We start from the raw sequence: 10,194 nt of genomic DNA, 5'->3' as shown, positions 1-10,194 counted from the left end.
AAGGGTTCACATCACTTGCCCCTCAGAACACCTTTACTGCTTTTGTTTTTATACATTAAAATAACTTTGATGGGCATTGCTTGCAGTAAGAAGGGAGTTGTTTCTTTGCTTTCAGAGATGTTCCAAAACTACAAAGAGTTGCAATGAAGGCTTTAGAGACTGTGGTTAGGCCGTATCCAATGCTTGTTTCATGCTGTATTGATCCTGGCACTTCTCGGCTTAGAAAATGGTAGATTTCCTATTTTTCAGCCTCATTTTGCCATGACCCTCCTGAGGAAAGCTGAGTAGGAGGCACAGAAGTGTGTGTCAATGGAGACTGTTCATTTGTGAGGGTGGCTGGGCAGCATCCAAATGAGCAATATTTTATGATATTTTATATATTTTACTTTAAATATTTTAATTAAAAATAGACAATATTTTATGAAAAAAAGCCTTACAGAAGATTTGTTGCATCTTCTTTCTATCCAGACTGGTGCTCTCCTTTTGCCTTACCACAGCTCAGTCATTAATACTCATCTTGCTTCAAGCTTCATTCACATTCTTCCTAGCATCCCCAGCAGGCAGCTGGCCTGACTGCTTCCATCCTCTTTTTCAATGTCAGTCTCCCCAGGAGTTTCCAGGCCCTATGTCTAATCCCAAGTCCCTGTAAGGTGGATGGGAGAGCTTTGTAGGCTGGATGTGTCATGTGTCCATCACTGGATCTCACACACACTTCAGTGGTAATCTCTCCATTCTGGAAATTTTGTATCTGAAGCCTAGGACACATTTCAGATTTGAGTTGTAGAGAAATAAGGTCTGTGGTTTCAAGACAGTGGAGTCAGGAGGTGGGGAACACAATTCATGCAAATGGCATATATGCACCCAAGAGAATTTCTACAGCTGAACAAGGCATACATTGTCACCAGATGACACAAGGAAAAACGACGCACCACAGCTTCGGTCACGATGAAGAGACTAATTTATTTTTTCTGACTCCAATCTTTTATAGTTCTCAAAAGATGCCAGTGGATTGGAGGGTGAACGTGTCACCTCTCCAACGACACTGGACAAACTACCTGCACATCAAATTTCTCCGCCTCTATGAAAGAATGCAAAACAATAGGTTGTTTACAGAAAGTTGTGTGGGAAAGTTCTCTACAAGAATGTAAACTCAGAAGGCTTTAGAAAACTCTTGATAACCAGGGCGACACATACATGGTATTTTATATATGGTTTAGTGTAGGTGAAAAATGTCCTAAAGTTCAAGAAGAAGCACTGAAAGCATTAGCTACACAATTTCAGATTCCCATGGTGGCTGGCTGAAATACATTCTTGGCTTCTTGTCGGGTATCAATGCCAGCTGCCTGGCGGGCTGCTGAGCCTCCAGTGCTGCTCTTGCACTTTTAATTACCATTGCCACCACGGAAAAACTATTTGGCATACTACAGCATAAGTGACTAAGGACTCCAAGAATGTTCACACTTTTATTCTTCAAATCTAGCAACTTTCCTTTTTGTGCAAAAACTAAGGTATTTCTCCTATTTTTAGCTCTTTGCAAATGTGTCCTGGGGATCTATTCTGGCCTGGGCTTTCTTCCCTCAGTGACCTCCTCTGGCTTCTGAGTCACTGCCCTGCAACAATATCAAGATTTCAAATGAGCAAATGAGCACAGTTTGCACCACTATATTCTGGTGTCTCCATCTTTGGTTTGCACTGCCTGCTCATCCCTCATATCCTACACATAAGGCAGATTTCTCAGCATCTTCGACTTACTTCCTTTATGGATGGCATTTCTCAGGTTGTCAGTTCCACATCGTCTCCAAATCTGCACATCTTGTTCTACATTTCCTTCTGTAAGATAACTGCTAGGTCCTATATATAGCAGAAACAGAACAGCTCAACATATTGCCACTTGTCACTCTTATCCCGCTGTCTCTCTCTACCTCTCTGTCCCATTTGCCATCTCTGGTTTCTGTTAGCAAACCAACTGAGCATTTCATCACCAGTGCTCCTTTGTTAACCTTACAGATTACTCTATCAGTGGGCACTGAAAGCTATCCAGAAGTCCTTGTGAAGGATGCCCACACATTCACCCTGTTTCGTTCCCATTTTCTTCACTTGGGCAAGATGAGCCAACATGGCCAAGTTTGAACGTCTTTTTTTCTGCCTGTGCTGAAAGTCTCTAACTAAACTGTACCTGTCCAAGTGTTTGATATTTGCCCCTCACCGGCTTTGCTGAGTCTTAGAACAAAAGCCAGAAAAAGGTTGTGGAGTTACCATTTCTTTTGATCTTGGGTTTTGGGGTTTTTTTTATTTTTTATTTTAGAAGCCAAAATAGATATCTGTTCTCTAAGTGCAGTAGGCTCAATCTTCAGCTGGCATCAGATCAATAGAGCTAAAAAACAGTTTTTAGCCCAGTAGAAGTTATCTGTCTTCAGCTTCTAGTACACCTATCACTGCATAATCTGAGATCTGTGAGCAGTTCATGTCACTTTAACAGGTACCACTTGTTACTGAGCATACACATGCTCATGGCTGAGCTGAAATCCAACATGCACCAGCTTCAGTTCTCTGAAAGTGGTTTAAGTTAACACATTTTTTATCTTACAGCCAGGAAGGGCTAAGAGCATGCCCCCACAGACTTATGAAGCCTCAGCATATGAATGGTTATTTATTAAGTGGCAGGACCCAATCACTTTCAGTTAGTGCCTATATTTTATAAGCAAACTATTCTGTCTCTTCTATTTCCATTGGGAAGTTTAAGGTCTGTACCAAAGTGCCCTCTTGGAGGTTTCTTTGACTCTGGCTGTGTTTCTAATCCTTCAGACTTTTACTACTGCAGGCTTCTTGAAGCACACATAGCAGACAGCATAAGTCTTCTGTTCTGCTTTGCTTTAAATATGCTCCTCTCATAGTGCTTTCTTAGTAAAACCTTCTACTTTTGGGTGCTGGAAGATACAAATGAACACCTCTCTCTGAAGTGTCAATGTGCATGCTTGACTGTGTTGCCGAGGTGACAGGAACAAGACAGGTTTGCTTCCTTTTCTGTCTGCAACCGTCAGAGATTCCACAGGCCATTGTCTATAGTGGAATTGCAGAACACATCCACTGTGTGTCAATAAACACATTTACCTAGATGACGTGCTTTTGCTTATCGTAAGTGAGCACTTACTCTGTCCCAGTAAGAGAGAATAGGATAACACAGGAACCCTCCTTGTCTGCACCTGCTCCCCCAGCAAGACTGGAGGAAACTGCTTGGGAAATATTTTGAGTGAACACATTTTGGGTGCCCAGAGAATGTACTGGAAACAGGATCTTCTTCATGATGGAGAGGCAAGTCAGACCATACCCCACGGCAGAGTGAAGCAGGGGGATAATTTTTTTGGCCTCTCCAAGTCTGACCTTGCTGGAAACAAACTTGGTTTGATGCCTCTCAGTGTGAGACCTGTCCACCTGTCCACTCAGAGCAGAGCCTGAGCACCACCTCCAGATACAGCAGAGGGACAAATGGTTGAACAAGCACCAGCTCCACTCAGATCTGCATTTCCAACAAGCTTAAGCTGTGGAGTACTTACTGTATACCCTGCTACAGGATTTTCACCTTCCTTGTTCTGGGAGTAATGTTAACTCACCAGGTTAACTCTTGTCAATGTTCTGATAGTAATTTTACCAGAAACCTTTCGTCCTTCTTCTAGTTGCCAGCTAGGATAAAAATCTCTATTAGATTTCAGAAGTTTGATGGGATTTACTAGGAAATACAGTCATGTCAGGGGACCATGCTGCCTGATTTTCCCTAAAGAACTTTTGGAATCTTCCCCTACACATGTACACATGTGATCTCAGTTATCTACATTTAAAGCAACTTCTGGAGGCTCTGTATTAACTCACAGTCCTGTAGCTGTTTTCTTAATTGTTTGAATCAGTGTCCATATTGTGGAGCCTGAAATATTTTTACCACTTTTGTTTTCACTTCTGAATATAATTTGGAAGTTATTTCCAAATGTTTGTTTTATAAGCTGCTGTTATACGCTCATCTTAAAACATATCTTGTTCTATGCACTGTTGTTTATAACCTCTTTGGAAGCTGAAACTTCAATATATTTGCTGACCAAAATGGATTTCTTTCTGATGGTAAAATACATATTGTTTTATGATGCTAGGATTACTGACATCTGTTGGGCTCTAAGCAACTTCGCAAGATCAAAAGAAGAATCAGATTCTTATTTGCACAACAAGTATAGCCAGGCCTATAACAGTTAATGCTAACAACTTAGCAGGGGATATCTTAAATGTCATGTCTTAAAACAATCTAGCTTTCAGAGATTAGAATGATAGCAATGATATATAATCTGCCCACTGATAGCACTGATGTCTGAATCACATCTTCCCAGCTTCCATGAGGATCCAGCTACCGCTCTGGAGAAAACAATTCATGCAAAAACACTGAAGCAGTGCGAGCAACCTCTGCTCTTGTTGCATTTGGCCTTCTACTCTCAAGTACAATCCACTTAGCTGCATGTCTACTAAGTGGACAAATAGGGGCCAGAAAAAACTCCCAAGCAGACTTTCAGACTGAGGTAGGGTCTGGGTATGACTCTGTATTTCGCCTGTAAGATTATTTTGCGAGGGTGTCTGTTGTTAATAAGCACTACCATAGCGAAGAGAGTTTATTTCTGATTTGGAAGGAGCCCTTTGAACTGCCAATTGATAATGCAAAGGAAATGTTATAGCCAGTTAGTTAACTTCCTCCAACCTTCGTTTCAACGCAGGGAAACATATCTGTGTTTGATCAGCCAAAAATTACACACCCTCAACTCAGATTCTGCTTTGATCTTCTTTTGATCGTACACTTCCCAGGAAAAAGGAACTTGCTTGCATTTAAGGTTTGACTGCAGAACAAGGAAGCAGACAGAATGAACAGGAGGCGGACAACACATTGTATTGATTCTAATTAGTAAGGAGTTCAGTTCAGTAAATATAAATATGTGTGTATAAATAAATAAATAAATAAATAAATAGATAAATATAAAAAAATATGTGTAAGTGGAAATAAACATATATCATTGAAAGACCACAGACACAAAAAAGGGATATTTTCTAATATTTTTGAAATCCAGTGTTCCACTGTCCTTTGGTTTACAGTCAGTAGTATATTTAGAGAATATTGTTGCAGTGGTTTCTTTCCTTAGTTGTATACCTCATCTTTCCCACATGAGGGTACAACTAAGCAAGATGTAAATTTACTTGTGGATGATCAAACATTATAATGTGAAGTAAAGCCATCCCCTTCTCCATCCTAGATGAAGCCACTGTTAAATGTGGCTTCTCAGCCTGGAGTTGTCAGTGAGCTCAGTAGAGGCTAACTGCATTTTTTTGTTATAGTTCTTATTTAGTGGAACACTAGAAAGAAAAAATAATTTAGAAATACAACAGTTTCTTCCTGGTTGGATGGTGAGGTAAATGATAAGCCATGCTTCAGAGAACATCTGCCATGTCTAGAACCCAAACCAAAACACAACATATTCACAGGCACAGAACCCGAGCAAAGCCCTTGTCCTTTCCCAGCTGCAGCTTGCACAGCTGTGGACACCAGTGCAAAGCTCTGCTCAGCACTGTGGAGCAAGAACAGCAACAAAAGAGATGTCTAGGTTACTTATGCTGCAAATCAGTGAATTAGTTAAAAACCTTGTTTTTCAAAGTAAACCTTGATTTTTCAGGTGAGTACACAGATGAGTACATAGCATCTCACACTAGGATTCTATGACATGCAGCTCTGGATGAACTTGCTCTCCATGCCTTCTGATATTTATTTCTCTTAGGAGAGGAGAAAGGTGAACTTCTTCATGTGCTGAAGTTCAAACCAGTCAAGGGAGTCAACTGTGCCCCTTAGATAACTTCACCTCCCTACCTCAAGGCAACCTAACTTTACTTGCTTAAATGTCTGGCTAATATCTTACACCAGAAATGAGATTGTGTTTGCTGATGTTTGGTAGAGGGCAAATGCAATGGACAGCAGAGGAACAGAACGATGTGAGTATTGCTCTTGTGGAAATAAAACTCAAAGTACTTTCAGAAGTATAATGTACCTTTCAAACTGTAGAATTAGTCAGAAAGAAATTATGGGGCAATTCTAGCAGTGTTTAAACCAAGTATACCCTGATCATCTTCTGATGCAGGCACATAGGCATAAGATAGTCACACTCTGGTAGGGGGACCTTTAATACTTTCTGACAAAAATCTATTGGCCATGAGAAACTGAAACAAAACAAACAAACAAACAAACAAAAAAAAACACAAAAAAAAAACACAAAAAAAAAAAAAAAACTAAGAAAACAAACATATGATACAACTCATTCTTCCTGGATTCTCTTAAAGCTACTATAACATTCCTCATAAATTATCTTGCAAAATCTGAGATTTAGAAGCAGCAGTGATGGCCACATTCCACCACATCTCCGGCACCATCAAGTGGTTAGAATCACACACCACAGGTGTGTGGAGGTGCTAAGAGGGGAAGGAGACAGCTATGCCTTTATCTATCCTCCTTCTGCCAATGCTGAACAGAAAAGAAATGTGTCACTGTCTCAGCATTCATAAAAGAATGAAGGAAGTTCTTACTAATTACAATATAAACGTTTATCTTCTAGCGCTGGAAAAAGACAAAAACTATAGAAGAAGTCTTGTTAAGAAATAGTCACTTCATTTGCAGAGAATAATGCATTGATGAGCAATAAGGGGTAGGATTGATAAAGAATAGATCTTGCCTGACAAAGACAATACTTTTTTATGGAATTACCAAATCAATGGATGAGTGGAACAGAATAAATGTAATATTCTTGGATTGAAGCCATTTCTTTAAACAATTGGTCTGATCATCCTCTGCCTCAAAGCCAGGCAGCTACACTGACATAAAACTGGAGAGCATGAGAATGGAAGATTGCCTCCAATGCTTCCCAAAATCATTCTTAAAAAGCTTGACTGAACTTGCTTGTGCAATAAATATCTCATTTGGTCTGAATTCTGGAATGAAGGACCAAAACAAGGCTAACAGGCAAAGAGAAGAACACCAGTTTATAGGGAGGACAGGTCAATATTTAAGAATCGTGTTTGGTTTTGCCTGATTTAATACTTCTAGTAATCACAGAATTACAGAATAACATGAGTTGGAATGAGCTAGAAAGAGGCATAAACAACATATTAATAAAATTCATAGGTGTTATGCTAAATTGAGAAAAGAAAAACAGAGAGGCCAACAACATGGGACAGAGGGATTAATTAGTAACACAGGCCAAAAGTAACAGAACAAGAATCACCTTGGAAAAGGACCGTAAAGGACAGGCACTAGAGAACAGAAAATTAGCTTGGAAGATGATTTCTATTAGAGGAAGGTTCTTTGATGACAGAAACGTCATAAGGACTAAAAGGATAAAACCCAGCAAGTTACTTTCAAGCATCAAAGAAATATGGTAGTAGAAAAGGTCAATGTAGCTTGTGTGTGTGTATGCAAAGATGCAGCAGCTAAGAGAAGCAAGAATCATTCCCTGCAAGACTGAGATGAAATGTGTGGGGAATATTGCTTCATTTCTAGTGAGATATTCACAGACTACGGGGCTGTTTAAAAAACCAAAGCACAAATAAGAGCACTGAGAGGAGCTGGTGGCCAAGGAGTGATTAAATTAGAAATGCATAGCTTGAGCAGTGACCAAGTATGTGACATTAACATTGAAGAGGTGCAATTAGCAAGCAAGAAAAGAATAGAAATAGAGGCAGCAACAGGAACAAAAAGTCAGCAAGAACAAGTTTGCAAGAGAGACCCAGAGCACTTTTCTCTCTTTACTGATTTTATAATAGGTGTAACAGACTTAACAGCTACACAGCCTGGGCTTGGCTAGAGACCCATGCCAGACTCAATGTGCTGAGTCTTCTTATTTCCCTTCCTCTTTTGGTTGTACCTTGGGCTCAGTTCTCAGTGTCCTACCTCTTGCTCTGATTGCCCTGGCCTTGTTCCCAATCAGGTTTCTCTTGGCATTGAGCCAGATGTGCATATTCTTTCGTTGAGATAATATCCTATAACATGGAGGTCAGACCTCGCTCCCATCCGGATATATTTCCAGAGGACCTGGTTCCTTCCTAGCAAAATAGTATTTAGAATGGTTTCTGCATTGGTATTATTTCAAGATCTCAAGAGATTTGTCTGGATATTTCTCATGTAGTCCTAATTGAGATTCTCTCCAAGCCTATTCCCGGCATGAAAGATGCAGAATTTGCAGGCAAAATTGTGTTCCTAATGAAAAAAGGAATGGGAGTTTGGAGTGAAAAGGGTGAAACAGCAGAATTATATTAAAATCTATCAGAGAATATGCTGGGGTAAAAGAGAAATTGTCCATAAAGAGGCAGCCTATGGAGTGTTTGGCACAAGTCACTAAACATAAAAGCTGACACACTAGAGAAGATGACCAAAGCATCTAGATGGAGCAAGGGTTAAAGCAGACATGGAAAATTTTCTAAAGGGTTAGGTCTATCATTGGTAGGTCATGTAAAGAAAGATGAAGAAAATGCATTCTGTTCATCCTAAAATACCCAAACACTGTCTTTTCTTACTCCCTCTGTCTCAAGACACAGCCTTTATGGTCACAGTACACATGAAGGGTCAAAGGCTTCTGCAAAACCCCAAGCTTCTCTTAACCATTTTTTTTCACTGGAAATAGCTCTCTACATCCACAATTCTCCTTTTATAGATTGAATTTTAATAGGTATCTTTTTCTTTTGTTCCTCCTGACTGCTTCAGTTTTATTGTGGCTTTGCCTTTGTTTTCATTTTCATGCTCTTTCCCTTCTACTGCATTATGAATTCTCATTTTACTTGCTGAAAGTTAGAGCTACTGTACATATATTTAGAATACATGGGGGTGTATGTGGATGCAGATATTAATAGATACATAAGCATTACATAGCTCTCATTACTGTTCCAATATTATCAATTTTATTCACCATATGTCATGCTATGCAGTTCTCACCTTTGCTAACTTTATATGGCTGCTTGCACATGGTCCATTAAAAACACATACAAATATCTAGTATTTCAGCATTCAGGACACTTTTGATTATGTTTCTTGGCTCAAATGTGATACAAAGAACCTGGTAATGAAAGAATATCAAACTAATGTGACTGAAGTTTGCCCTGAAGAGGGAATTTTATGATAACTAAAGCAGCATCATCATAAAGCTGTTTTATCACATTTAAACAATGGGCAAAGACATCAGCATAGACAAGACAATCAGAAAACAGGTTACATCCTGCTCATCAGAGAGAATTCATGTTCATTTTCATTCCACAGCATTTGTCCTCATTTTTACATCATAAGGCCAAGGAAAAAAAGCCAGTCTACTGCCATCCAGTACTTTAGAAATCATAGCATTTGAATATTTTGTTCTGTATGAATGGCTGATGTATCTAAAACTAGCACATCTTTTTGTATTTTAAAACTTCATTTTACATGAAGACACTGGACAGAACACAGCATACTGCCATAACAGGCAGGAACTGATGTTTTAAGAATTCAGCTCTGCAAGTAACAAGAAGTTAAAAAGCAGGAATAAATTCCGTTTTGATATAATTCAAAATCTCACAGCCAGATACTGTGTTTCATTTTGATCTCTATACACTGCACTTTCAGCTCCATTTTCTAAGGCATTATAATCATTCAGCCATTAATATTTCTCATCCCTTTCTAAACCTCACACCAGATAGAATCAGCCCCTGGGGAACATCTCCAGAAAAGGAGATGCTGTGGCAGCACAGAGCAAAGAGGTTTCCCCGTAGCATCATGCATGGTCGTAAAAGGAGGGAGGAACCAGCAGTTCTTAACCCACATCTTCCAGCAGCTGCATACACGTACCTTGCTCTGCAGGATACAATCACAGCCATATATCACCCCATTAGGATCCAGACTGCATCTCTCTGATTGTCATGGAGACTGTTTCAAAGTCTTGCCGTGCTCCAGCAGCAGCAGCACCAGCAGAGGACAATAGCACTTGGTCTTGAATGGCTGAAAAGAAAGCAACAAAGCGCAGTGTGAAAGGGAAGGAGCTGTGGCTGAAAGGGATATGAGTACAGCAAGACACTCTTCCCACTGCTGTAGAGGGCTAGAGGTGCAGGTTAGAGCAACCTTCCAGAGGTGTATAACTGTGCCTTCAAGATAAGCAGAGGAAGAGC

The 10,194-nt window shown here is 39.8% G+C and overlaps 1 long non-coding RNA gene across 1 annotated transcript; it reads right to left on the bottom strand.

The window, feature by feature from the left end:
- Nucleotides 1-1,450: 1,450 nt before the first annotated feature.
- LOC128784455 (uncharacterized) lies at nucleotides 1,451-2,942 on the bottom strand. The gene is made up of 3 exons (XR_008429492.1): nucleotides 2,752-2,942; nucleotides 1,753-1,851; nucleotides 1,451-1,610 (listed from the first exon to the last, which is right to left on the bottom strand). It is a non-coding gene; the product is annotated as an uncharacterized LOC128784455 (long non-coding RNA).
- Between the last annotated feature and the right edge of the window lie 7,252 nt (nucleotides 2,943-10,194).

The sequence above is a fragment of the Vidua chalybeata genome, chromosome 2 (genome assembly GCF_026979565.1).
Source record: "Vidua chalybeata isolate OUT-0048 chromosome 2, bVidCha1 merged haplotype, whole genome shotgun sequence".
Classification (NCBI taxonomy): Eukaryota; Metazoa; Chordata; class Aves; order Passeriformes; family Viduidae; genus Vidua; species Vidua chalybeata.
Note: the sequence above shows the minus strand (reverse complement) of the source record. Positions and strands in the feature narration are given on the sequence as shown.